This window comes from Alosa sapidissima, chromosome 10, assembly GCF_018492685.1.
Source record: "Alosa sapidissima isolate fAloSap1 chromosome 10, fAloSap1.pri, whole genome shotgun sequence".
NCBI lineage: Eukaryota > Metazoa > Chordata > Actinopteri > Clupeiformes > Clupeidae > Alosa > Alosa sapidissima.
The window spans coordinates 17,883,701-17,897,139 of NC_055966.1; the positions used below are offsets into that span (position 1 = coordinate 17,883,701).

General features: G+C 42.1%; 1 long non-coding RNA gene across 3 annotated transcripts in view; it reads left to right on the plus strand.

Annotated features, from left to right (window-relative positions):
- The first annotated feature begins 2,484 nt into the window (after window positions 1-2,484).
- Window positions 2,485-13,439, plus strand: part of LOC121720818 — a 29,569-nt gene continuing 18,614 nt past the window's right edge. For all 3 annotated transcript variants that reach the window (XR_006034636.1, XR_006034634.1, XR_006034635.1), the window contains exons 1-3: window positions 2,485-2,740; window positions 11,785-11,915; window positions 12,367-12,455. This is a non-coding gene — a long non-coding RNA (uncharacterized LOC121720818). The remainder of the gene's footprint in view (window positions 2,741-11,784; window positions 11,916-12,366; window positions 12,456-13,439) is intronic.

The window sequence follows — 13,439 nt, forward strand, 5'->3', positions numbered from 1 at the left end:
TACAATAAAAAAAGTGCATCAGTGAGTGCTGTTTATAATACAAGTGATGGGGAGTGAACACATCCACATTAAGGATTAAGGTGCACAGGGCAGGTTTGGGGTGAGTTAGTGGGGACGGAATGGCATTTGTGGTGATCATGATTAATTTTAACTTCAGCCATCCATCTTCACCACTTGTACATTGTGGCTAAATTTGATTGAGCGCGTTTAAAATACCTTGTGATGGCCTCGGTTAGTTCTCATTGATGAGCTGCAGCTTGAAGGCAGACAGGCCTTCAGAGTGTCGGACGACAAAGAACTCAAGCAGACTGGGCTCGGCTGTCAGGCCCGTTTCTGCTGCTCAGGGTCATTTTGGACACAGCGGCGACTGAAACGGACTTGGCCCTCTCATGTCACCATCATGTCAACCTGCCCATAATTAGAAAGGACGTACCCACAGACTGCTGCCGGATAGGAAGGAGCATCCTGCCCATATCTATGCACCTCCTCTGACTTGCTGTTTAGAATGCCATTTGTTCCATTTGAGTACACAGAACTTTAACAGTGCAACACAGACCAAAAAGTACACAATGTGTAAATGATTCAACTCCCCCAAACATTTATTTTGGCTTCTTTAGGAGGGCCAGAGCTTTAAATAGGGGTCAAGCCCCCTGTAATTCTCACCATGGTTGCACAGGACCTGCCATAGTGGTGTCTATACCGTAATGAGCAAATAAGTTCGGCCAGGTGAGATTAAATGGCCGCTCAGCGTTAACCTCTGGACTTGGGCACCAATTTAAACCTGCCAGTGGTGCCATCTGCTTGGCTCTCTAACAAGCAAAGCAGCACAAACAAACATCACTGGTGACGCAAAAGTGACACCATCCAATCATGAAACCCAGCCCCAGGCTTTGTAACTAGGCCTTCACTTTATGAATATACAGATGCTGGTTACATGACAAATAAGACTCTTGACTGGTCCCTATTCATTCCTGTGGTTTAAGGGATAGCATACTGAAGCTGATTTATATTGAGTTTTGCATTGTGATTATTAAGATGGATAATGTCTGAGTTTTGATTTGGGGATAGAAAAGATGCAGTGGCTTCCACCTTTCGTTAGATTTAGACTTCATTCACACGTACATGCTAGTAACAGCAATTGTGGACATTTGAACCCCGCACTGGCAAAACCCAACTGTAGGCTAAGCCTTCAATCAGCTCCCTTTCAACACAGGCAGTCCCATTTGCTATTTGGGCTGCGGACATTTCTCCTGGGGTGTAGGAAAGGCAAAGCTGGGAAAGTGTGTATGAGTGTGTTTGTGTGTGTGTGTGTGTGTGTGTGTGTGTGTGTGTGTGTGTGGTGGATGTATGGGGGTGTGCTTTCCTCAAGGTTGTGTCATACAGTAATATAGCAGAGAGAATAAAAGAAGATTTGATGGAGTGGCGGGTGGGGGTCAGGAGTGAGGGTGCCGGGGTGGGGGGGTGGGAGGAATGGGTTTGAGGCACACAGCTGTCTGCACTCAGGCCCAGGCGCCTGGATGCCGGGACGGAGTGGGGGATCGGAGCGGACATGAGGTCTTCCCGTACAGAGGGCTCCATCTGTTCCCCCCTCTCAAGGCTGATGGGAAGGGGACCGGTGCCAGAAGCTCTCTCTCTCTCTCTCTCTCTCTCACACACACACACACACACAAAACACCCTCGCTCGCTATCTCTTCCTTTCTGTCTTACACACAGAGACATGCTCCCAGGCATACAAGCACACATGCCCACACACCCACCCCCTCCAAACACATGCTCTCCCTCTGTCACAGATCTCCTCACCCACCCACATATACACACATCTGCACACACTTCAACTGAGGACAAGGTTTGACATTATGGCCAACAATAGAAGGGGAAAATTGAGGAAATTAAGCAAACAGCAGGGCTCACTGGTGGCAACACACACACACACACACTCTCTCTCTCTCTGTCACACACACACACACACACACACACACACACAGAGCTAGACACTTGAACAGGCGGTTATGGAGGCTGACATGGAGAGGCAATGCAGTAGCTCTGTCCTCCTTGTTTCCCATCTGCTTCGCTCTGCTTCTTGGGCTAATGATGAGGCTATTCCCTTGGCTGTGTTTGCTAGCCAAATTACTGTCTTACCATGGAGTTACAGGAAAATACAAAAGTTATCATACAAAGAATGTTTTTTTCTATTGCTTAAAAATCTTGTTTTGGGGGTTTACTCAAAGTCAAAAGCGCATTCTAGAAATTATTTGCTGACTTAAAATGAACCCTGACAGTTCATGTTTTTGCTTTAACAGAAATAAGGTATATCAGTCAGTGTGTGTTAATTTGTATTACACTTTATCCATAATATCCACATACACATTGTCACTGAAAATGATACTTTTAAAAAATGCCCTCTGAGGTGTCTTCATTTGAAAACACCAGGTCTGTGTGGACAGGGAAAGGGGAAAGTTCCAGAAACAATGATGCATTGTTGCCACAACAACAAACACTTCTAAAAGCTAATTTATACACTATGGAGGGAATTGAGAGAGACTCGGATAACAATACCAGTCTCTATTAGGCCTACACACGAATCAAGAGACAGGCGAATATAAACGCTGCTCAACAATAGTCCAGACGTCTGTGCAATGTATGGATGACTTCGGTCAAATTGGGAAGAAATGGACAGATGAACGAGGGAGGCTCTGGGATTATGACTTCACGGCAAGTTAAAACTGAAGATGCACAGTCGGTAAGCTCCAATATCCAAAGTGGGTGATTATAACGGGGTTTTCACTATTTAACAATGTAGTCTCATGGATAAGGTAATATCGGGAAATACATGTATGTGTGACACTGTAATGGAAAACATGAAGCTGTATATTAAGCAGTATATTAAGCACCAAATTTGATACTGTAATGTTAGTTTGTAACGTTCTGTGTAGCCTACATGTATTTAGAACTAGGCCTACTGCCGACGTCAAAGCAATATGCTGTTTCACCTTTTAGTGGCGCTCAACCTTAATACAGCCCTCCGGAGCACGTAGCTGGAAAGGTGCTTAAGCCATGGCAGAATGTGCGCAAGAGTTGTTGTATATATAAGAAACGCCCATATTTTGGGGTTGCTCCTTATAAAAGGCGTAACTCCCTCTATCACACATTAATGACAGATTTAAGCCAAGGGGAGAATTCGCGCAGAGGGAAATGCGCGTAGTTACGCGCTGTTTTTGACTTACGCACCCTTACGCACATGGAAGAATTCCCCCCTATATATCTAAGTACACATAGGTATAAATGGAGCCATCCATCCATACTCTTTCATTTTGTCTGTCTTCTGCATGTTTTCTGAAAGCTTATGGATACGGACAAAACGGATGTTTGAAATGGACGTATCTATGTTTGTAGGAAAAGAGAGCTTGAGGTTAGGGTATACAGGTTGGGGATGCAGAAGGTGTGGAACATGTAGAAAACTATACTGGCTGGAGTGCACCGAGTGTGGATGGAGAGTGTTTTTGCACATCTCCATTTTCAGATTTACCCGACTTAGTGTGTATGCAGTCAAAGAAATAGAAAGAGCAAGAAAAGAGAAAGATGCAGCTACTGTATAGGGTAAACGCTCCCTGCTGTTCTCCCCTGCCCGTGTGAGGGAGAGTGTACCCTGCCTTGCCTCCAGTGCACAGCTACATTAACCTCAAATGTAACTGGCTGCTGGGAGATCCATGAGGTCTGCAGGCCAGAACATCTTACAGTCCCTTCAGGGACACAGTAATTTAATTATCCACCCCCCATCCCACCCCACCCTAACTCACCACTGCCTTCATGCGTGACGTACAGAACTGCAGCTCATTTGTTCGAACAGGGAGGTTATCCTAATAAAACACCCGTCAGAGTAGAAGCTTTGTGAGCTGCACTTTTTTTCCCCCTTTACTGTCCTCTGCTGCCTCAGATGGACACGTCTCTCTCTCTCTCTCTCTATCTCAACTCCTTGCTCATGCATCTCCGTGCATTATCATTAGGCGCGAAGCTCGGATTAATATTTCATCAGGAGGGTGGCACTGGCAGGGGCCGAGGCTGGAGGCTGATATCTTTATTCGTACCACTTTAAATTACAGCCTGAAAATGACAGAAAAAAATCTGCCATTGTTTTTGTTTTTTCCAGTTATCTGTTTGTGATTGGTCAGCTGTCAAAAAACACTGTGACAGGGCATTTCTCAACTTTAAAAACAGCTCTGAGCTGCAGAAAAAGCAATTCGCATTTTGAAAGAGTCCGAGGACTTTTTTGAAAACACGGTCTACTCATAGGATTATAATTTAAATCGGACACTGGCAACTGCGAAAAAGACGCCTAGTATGAACATGCCCTAATGTGTCAAAGAGGGGTTTTTTGTAACCTTAACACCACACAAAAATTCAAAGTGTTATACAACTTCTGTAACCAACAACTATTTGATTATTATTATTATTATTATAACTATTTGTTAAGATAAAAATGTATTAATAAAAAATAAAGTAAAGCTTTTACCAAGTCCTTTCGAACAAGTCATACCACTCGGCCTCCATCTTGGTAATGCTTTCCGGCAGTTATTTCAGACTACCTCAGGCCCCTATTCAAATGAATGGAGAAGCATATATAACTCCAAATAGGGAGGTCATATTGACATAAAGGGCTATATTTTGGTGATCTAAAATGCATGGTCACTGGCAAATAGCTTAAACAAATTTTGGGGTTTGTCAAGTCCACGTTGGGGGTGGTTTTGTTATCAAACATCGGCGCCTGGCACAAAAAGATTGGTCTTATGTTTCTTAATCAACATGGATGTGTTTTAGGCGTAACATCCTTTAAAATGACATCTGTCATTCCCTTTAACAGCAAGCAGCGCAACTTCAAACATAGCATCAGTATTTTGATAGTTAGCAGCACATTTCAGTCCCTCCAGGATTTCGCAAGGATTTTTTGAGATTGTTGCAATCTAAAATGCCTGATTTCGCGACAACTTTTGTAAAAAATTGCGATGGAAGTTGCGTGTTTTTAGCTGTTTGTTGCGAAGAAATTGCGAGAGGAAGTGAAAATTGCACAAATAGTTTTTAATTGAGGGTAATTAAGGTTAGTCCCAGTATTAATGTAAGACCAAATTACACGGATTATCTTGATGCTTTTTAAAAAGGATAAATAAAGGTAAATAGTAAGGGTTACAGAAAATCAAAGTAGGCCTACTTTATTTGTGTAAATACTTTGACTGGGGTAATTCACAAAGCAGTAGGCCTATAACCTTTCGTAGAACTGTCCAAAAAAGACAGCCCCCTAAAGAGATGGCATAATGTCATATGTTTCAATACATTCATATATGTTGTAATTCATATTAAGTTCATATCTTTTTAATAATTCATATTCTGTGACTTGCATAATTACTGATAGCCAACTAAGTATCTAGTAATTTCATATTGATTTAAACTATTAGACTACACTTTTCTTTAATGTTATTACATTGGTGGTGTGTAAGTCTAATTGACTGCCTGCCACTTTAAGGACGTGAGAGTAGCGTAATAACATATCTAAGTGGATTGGAACACTTGCATCTCACTGTGTTCGGCTATGACTGGAAATAACTTTTTGCATAGTGCCTTACGATATGTGGATAGAATTCGGGATGTTTTCTATGTCATTAGTTAAACTAAATGTTAAAAAACTAGATGTACCGCATAGCGGTACAAAATATGACCGCTGCTCAGTCCTGTACATCCATTCCGCGAAAATAAATCATATTAATGAATTTGTCTCTATCTTCTACTCCATCCCCCACTCTTGAAACTTTTGTGTATGCTTGATTGGAATGTGTGTTTGCGGGCCGCACACAAAGTAGCCTACATTGCGCTGCAAAGGTGAATAGATTTGTAGTACTTGCCAAAAAATTTGTAGCATTGTTATAAAACCTTTAAAATATCTAAACAATCACAAGTAGGGCAGTTCATCACAGTCCATCCATTGCAACTGGACTGATGAAAGGTACACCTGTAGGCTACATTGTATTTGGGAAAAGCAGAAGGTAGCAGCATAATGTATTTATTTATTTATTTATTATTAAACAAAACAATCTCTGTCAGTTCCATGCAGTTTTCAACAGCTATCAAGAAGAGAGGTCATGTCATGGATTTTCTGTCTACATATGCATAAGTTTAGTCATCTAGTTCATATGATATTCAGCTTTATTGTCAATGTATAAATTAAATAGTCTAAAACAAAATGCCGTTTTACCCAGTGGTGCAAATAACTGACATGTCCAAAAGGGCCTTCATGAAATGCGTTGCTAGACTGTTCATACACATTTTAATGGGTCAACTTGAAGAGCTACTGTCCGTTATTGTTTGTGCAAATAATATGCTGATTCATGTTCCCTTGCATTTTGCAATTGGTCCATGGTTAGTCTGGCTTTCGCCATACCAAGCTCAATATTTTAAGAAATCAAAAAGGAATTGCCGGCAGATCAGGCTGAGTTCACCCAGCCTAGTCCATGGTAGGCGCCCGATAGAAATATTGTTTAATTTTGCGATTGAGATATCCACGCACCTGCGACGTGTTCGCCCCCGGGTTCAGAGCTATTCTAAATGCAAAAATGCATAGAGGGAGTTATGCTAGGCCTATTACACAACATAAATTGTCACTAGGCTATGCTGGCGACCCAAATAAAATCTTCTTTGGGAACCAATGGCTTACAGTATCAAGCGGACTTAAGCTGCCACCTCTTGGCGAAAAGTGAATAGTTTTGCATAAGTAGTAATACATTTCACGCAGCTGTGTGAATCACGGAAAGTGACACTTCTAAATGGAACCCAACCCACTGTACAGTAGCTCAAGGTCTGTGGCTAATGCAGCCATAATGAAAGCGTTATCATTGTTTGGATACTTCACACACACACGTGTTTTTTAATCGCATAGACTACTTGTACTACCAAGCTGGAATCAAAGCACATCGACTCCCCTCTCACACTCTAAACACGACTTCGAACAAACAAAAAACGTCTCAGTCTCACGGTATAGCCATATAGGCAAAACTGTATTGGACCGGTGTAACGTTGGTACTAAATCATCCATCGTAAAGAATGATTTTTGTAGCACGTGCAACAAATATGTGCCCTGCCCTGGATACATCTCTCAACGTGCACTCTAAAACATTTGGTTTAAAATTTAAACTTTAAATGGAGATGTAGATCACGGGTGCGTTATCTACATTGCGGCGAGTTGACACAAATTATTCACTCTGACGAATTTATGTAGTTTCAGTCCTAGTTACTTTACTTTGAGCCATGCTCTTCCTTACTTGAATCACCTTTGAAAATAGAGGATTGAAGTAGCCTATATGGGTGTTTGGGAATGAACGTTGACTCAGATGCTTTTTGAGACTTTGAGCTAAATTTCCCAGCCCGGTGTTTAGGATGCATCATAGACAGGTTATCTTTCAGGTAGCCTATATTTTCCATTAGAAAACCATCACGTAGCGAACGTGTTGTGGCTAACTCACTTAACTCCTGTTAGTAGCCTAGGTTAACCTGGCAATAGCCAGATGAATTTCGCTCCGCCTAGCTCCACTCATCCATCTGGAACCGATCCATTGAAGTGTTGCTTCAGAAGGCTGGGCCTAATCAAAAAATGCTTGCATATGATTGAATAAGCCACTTGTCCGTCATCTATTGACGTGCTACTTCAACCACTCACATCGAAGCCAACCTGTGACGCTAATAACAGACTCACAGTCGCTTCTACGCTATGTCACATCTATGAAACTCCCGCCCTGCGTCCTGATTGGCTAAACCATAAAGTTGGTTGGAGAAATCACTCTCAATGGAAGAGGTCCCAGATGGATGTGAGTGAAGCTAGGCGGAGCTAAGCGGAACGACATTCATCTGGCTAGGGTCAGGTTAAGCCTAGGTTTTGGTCATAAGCAAATGAGATGACAGTCGAAAGATGCAATTAGTGCTGTTATCAATTTTCTTGGTAGCCTATAACCGCATTTATGGTTTTCTACAAATAGATATAACTTAAGATTAACGTAGCCTACCTGCAGTAAAAACCAAGCATGTCCAATAAACATTCTCAGATTTATTTCGGCTTCAAGAAGAAATGGGAATTACATGTCATGCAGAAATCATCCTACCCTTATTAGACGTTCTCTGCGGTAAACTACAGTCTTGTCCTTGTAGGAAGCATAGTGTCTTTCCAACCCACTTTAGGTTACGTCTCACTGCAACGATGCGCCATCTGGTGGACAAACGACTACGTGAAGCCAATACTGGAAATGCAGCCAAATTATTATGATGAATATTTGGTTTTCCTTTAATCCTACTGAATTTGTAATTATGTATCGGCTGTTGTAATTGCCGATATTGATGGTATGTGCGTGCCTGTGTGCGTGTGTATATGTGTGCACCACCATCTACAGGCCAATGAGTGTACAGTCACTAAATGTACACATAACTTAATTTTTTTAGACCCCCCCCATGGATGAAATTCTACGAAACTTGGCCTACCCCCAGAGAATGTCAGGTTAATCATACACATAAAACTTGGTGCAGTTCTGAACATCTTAACTGAAGAGAGGGGCGATGAAAGCAGAATGATATTGCATTTTAATTTTTTACCGGGGCGGTGCAAATCACAAATGAGTGATTATGGGCTAGGTTGATGTGGGACCTTGAGACCAACATACCATAAAAATGTCTTCATCCTCGGTGCCACGGTTCAGGTAGTTATTTAGGAAAAACTGCATTTTTTGGGTTTCGGGGGGCCCATCGCGGGGAGGGAGTGGCCCCCGGGGACCAAATGAAATTTTTCCGTAAAAGTCTAGTGGGGCTACATACCCATCAAATTTCATGTGCCCCGGTGGTTCGGTGTCCTGGGTATCGTTGACCAAAAATTCAGGAAGTAGATGACGGGGAAAAAAAAAAAAAAACGTTGACAATCCCTATATGACCGCTTCGCTAGCGGCGGTCATAATAACTCGTATGAAATCATTCTTGGATCATAGAAGAGGTAAATGTCTTACAATGTTATTAATTTATATGATTTTGGTAGCACTGCACTACACAAACTGAGCCCACAAGCTAGCAAACATGACACGAGCTAAAAGGACATCTCCAGGTGTAAACGTTTGCCAATGGGTTGCATATTGTAGCCTACTTAAATGTCAGTAAACCAAGTAGGCCTTAATTAACTTACCATATGTGTTTGCCACACATTCACCTTCTAATCTAATCACTGTCTCTCTGTAATAGCATAGGTTTGCTTACATCTCCTTACTGAAGTTCAAATTGTTGCTGACATAAGCTACCTAAATGTCGGGTACAGCACATTTCTACACAATTGACATCTCGCCTTTACCTTCCGCAACTTTTGTGTGCACTTCATTCCATTTTGACGTGCTCACTGGATTTTGGCTCCAAGTGGGAGGGGTAGGGCGTGTGATAAAACTTGTTATTGGGCCAGTGTAGTGCCAGTATAGAAATTAAGCCAATGGCCGCTGTCTGTCCTTGTTGCCCATGTTTTAAAATAACAATAACTAATAGTAATTTAAAGGCGCTCTAAGCGATGCTGGGTAACGTCACTTCTGTTGACGTTCAAACAAAACAGAAAGCTAGCTAGTTACTTCCTCCCCCTCCTTCCTGTGCAATTAAAACTCTCCTAAACGCGTTGTGCATCTCGTCGGTGATTTGCTGGAACAGTTTGTTATGTTTTAATGGGCAAGGTTTGCCCAAGTTGTTTTGTGGCCGTTTTTGGAGCCTGGGTTGTCCGCAGAGATCACGTGTACTTAGGACACAGGCAGCTAGCGGATGCTGAGGTGATGTTTGCTGTAAGTGACAAAAAATGTTTTAGCCTAAAAAACGTATGACATCACTTAGAGCACCTGTAATTTGATTGGCCCAAAAGGTAGGCCAGGAAAATGCCCTATGCCATATGAATATGTCCAGCCCTGTGAATAAGTAAACAGAAGGCAAAATGTCAATCATACAGTTTCCAACAATGGATTGGTTACTGACATTACAGGGCAGGAAAACCTGTTTGGCTGATTAGAACGCTGATGAGCCAATGACAGTCCAGCCTCAACGGGACTCGGACATCAGCTCGGACAACTCCATAGGAAACAACAGGGGGCAGGCATAAAATTACAAATTAATGGTTATTTTTGGAGTTTATTAACTCAAAAAACCCCAACGGATAATACGTGTAATACTGATAGCCGGTACCCGGAGAAGCTAGAAAACGGGGTATATTTTCATCAAAAGTAGCCTACAGGACGTCTCTTGCGTTTGCAACAGCTTGACGTATAGGCAACTAAGCCAACAACGTGGGCACAGGTTCCCTGTTAAATCCCAAGATGAAAATGCTCATTAACCAACTACTATATTCTTACTACATCAAATATTAACGTAACCTAACATATCTTAGTATCAATCTTCCACTAGCTAGCTAGCATTAACGTCAGTAGGATTTGCACGGCTACTCGCCACAACTGCTTGTCACCTTGTATGTATTCTAAAGTTTTGAATACACCCCTCCATAGCATAATTAAGTCCCTTTTGATAGCTTCTGGAGGAAAGTAAATCCTTTTATCGACCAAAATGTGCTCAAAGCCTGCTTTCATATACTGTCAGCTGCCATTGTCCACAATGTATTTCTAATCAAGTCTGGATTGTTTGTCCGAGTTTTCACACGGTAACAATGGGGGGCGGGGCTTAGCGACAGGTCAATTGGCTTTTTTTTGCCCTCCTGTAATTCCTTGCTTAGGCTACCACAGAGAAATTTCAAGGTAGTACAGGTGAAAGGAAACGCATCATCAAATACGTTTTAATGTATTATTCATGAGATCAAGTCTAATCAAGCAAATTAAACAGCTTAAACTAAACTAAGTGTTGGACATCAGTGTCTTATCAGGTGGGACTTCGGTACTAACGCTTCTTGCTCACTTTGAATGGGCAACGTCATGCGTTGAATTGTGGGTCTGTTGCAACACTTTAATCTCATTACTTGTGGCAGAGTTGAGAACATTTAAACTTTACAAGAACCAGCACAAGAATCAGCCAATCAGATCGCATGTATACACATATACTGTACACACACCCTGTCTCTCTTGGTCTCTCTCTCTCACACACTAATCTTCACTGGGGAGTTGACTTAATGTCCTGGCTTGGGGCTGTCTCAAAACATACAGTAATAGATTTCGCTCCCTTTCTTTTCTGTACTGCTAATGTCAACATGAAATCTGAATGCTGCGTTTAAGTGCTCTCCAGGTGTTCTTGAATCCACTGCAGAACATGCACAAGCCGAGAGCAGACTGAAATTATTAAAATTAATGGAGAAGTGTAGTGCCTATCTCTTTAAAGTGTCTGATTTCTGACATCCTATGAACATGTCTGTGAATGTTCAAAGATGATATGATTTAACCTGCCACTGTTTGAAATATCAAAGGGGGCCATAAACCAACTCTGCAAATGTCACCACAGGGGATTCTAAACACTTTTTGATACACGTCTTTTTTAAACTGCAAAGATGACAGATTCAAAGGCAGTTTTAAAACCTGCTGTAGGCCTTGTGTGCATGTTTTTCCTTTGAGATAGTTACTTTGTCAATATTGAATATAGTCTCTTTTAGTCTAAGCTGTGTTCTGCTGCGTGTGTCACCAAAGACTTTTTTCCGAAACTGTTTCATTACCATGATCGTTTTCAGAGATTTTCCTTTCCCCACTTTGAAGTCACATCCAATGGTCTTTTAACGTGTGGTGGTGCCTTTCATCTCTTTCTTTTCAGCATACATCTTCATCACTGGGCTGGCATCAACTCATCTTGATGGAACAGGGTTCCTTGAGGCAGTACATGCTACACTACATCTTCTCCCAGCACTTCCCCTGTTAGAAGCTACTGCTGATAATGGACATCAGGTCAGACATACATAGGGCGCCTAAAACGTACCTGTCCTGTAAAGCTCCACACTCAACTGGGTTCCTGTCGTTTTAACTCATAATATGCCAAGAACATGGGTTTGATAACCAGGGGGAACACTCTTGCTAATGGATTTCTGTGGGAGAAAAATAACCATGGGAAGTAACAAAACTAAACTAGTAAAAGAGAATTTCTTGTGAACCTACTTGTATAAAACATTTCAAGGTTCTTAGAACATATGTCTCATGAGGATAGAGGGTTGGATAAGCAGGATACACACACTGTAGTATGCTTGGTCCCAGAGTACCTTTGCATTAAACATGAATAAAAGTCTTAAACCTATTCAGAGAATTTCTTGTCAGAACTATTATTATCCTTTCACAAGGACAAGCTGGAGAGGCCTGTTTGGTAAAAGTTTTGTTGCAACCTCCCTTTATATGTCGTTAACAGGGATGTCCATCACAGCCCCATTAAACCTTAGCAGATGTTGATCAGAGAGATAGGCGGGGTGGAGGGAGCAGAAGGCTGATAAGGTGAAAGTAAGTAGTTGGTCCACTTTACAGAGAGCATCTTATTCTATATTACATTCCCAGTTTACCATATGGTAACTTGTCTGCCAGTATGGGAGAATGCTTATGTAGTGTTTGCGAGACAGAACTACAGAGTTTGGGAGATAGTACTGAAGACGAGGGAGACAGATGGACTTAACCTGAGGACTTAAACTGAAGTGTCACTTTAGGGGCTGATTGACTCTAAACTGTGGAGAAAGAACAGCAGTGGAGAGCAAGAAATGCAAGAAATACCTTTTCTTTTCTGCCTTTCCCAAGTATTCCTGTATAATGTTAGACAGCTGATCACTTTGGGTTGCTTGAGCAAACGGAAATGCATATTTGGATGAGAGCCTGATAGGAGTGTACAGTTTTGCAGAGTCTGCTACTCATGAGATGCTGGTATGGGGAGCTGTCTTTACCGTTTAGAAGCAGTGTAAAAGAGGGCGACAGGCTCTCCCCTGGGATGACTTCTGGGAGTGCCCGTGTTTTGAGAAACACCGGGGTCCTGAATGTGAGCGGAGAGATGCATGCTGCTGCCGCCGCCGCACGCTCAGTGTGTGACTTCACCTTCATTTACAGGCCCTGCCACTGAAGAGATTTCAGTCACATTGAGCTCTTGAAGAGGGTTATTCGCCCCAGGCATTGTCGATTACTTTTGCATACAGTCCCACTTGGTTAACTTTCTCTTCCTGATCACAACTTAATCCTTGGTCCTGCGAAATGATGCGAAATTTACCTTACCCAGAACCCCATCCCTGCCATCGTGATGTATAGAAGTGCTTCATAAGCCTTGTCCAAAACGTGTATCTATATGTTACTAATCACCATTATCGCCACTTTGTGTTTCACTGAGTCATACACAGCAAAAAGCTCATTAACTCATCATGAAGAGTAGCACTAGTGGAAAATATGAGCTTGTACTGACAGCATGAAAAGCGCAGAAGTGAGTCCATTGAAGGGGTACGGCAGTGG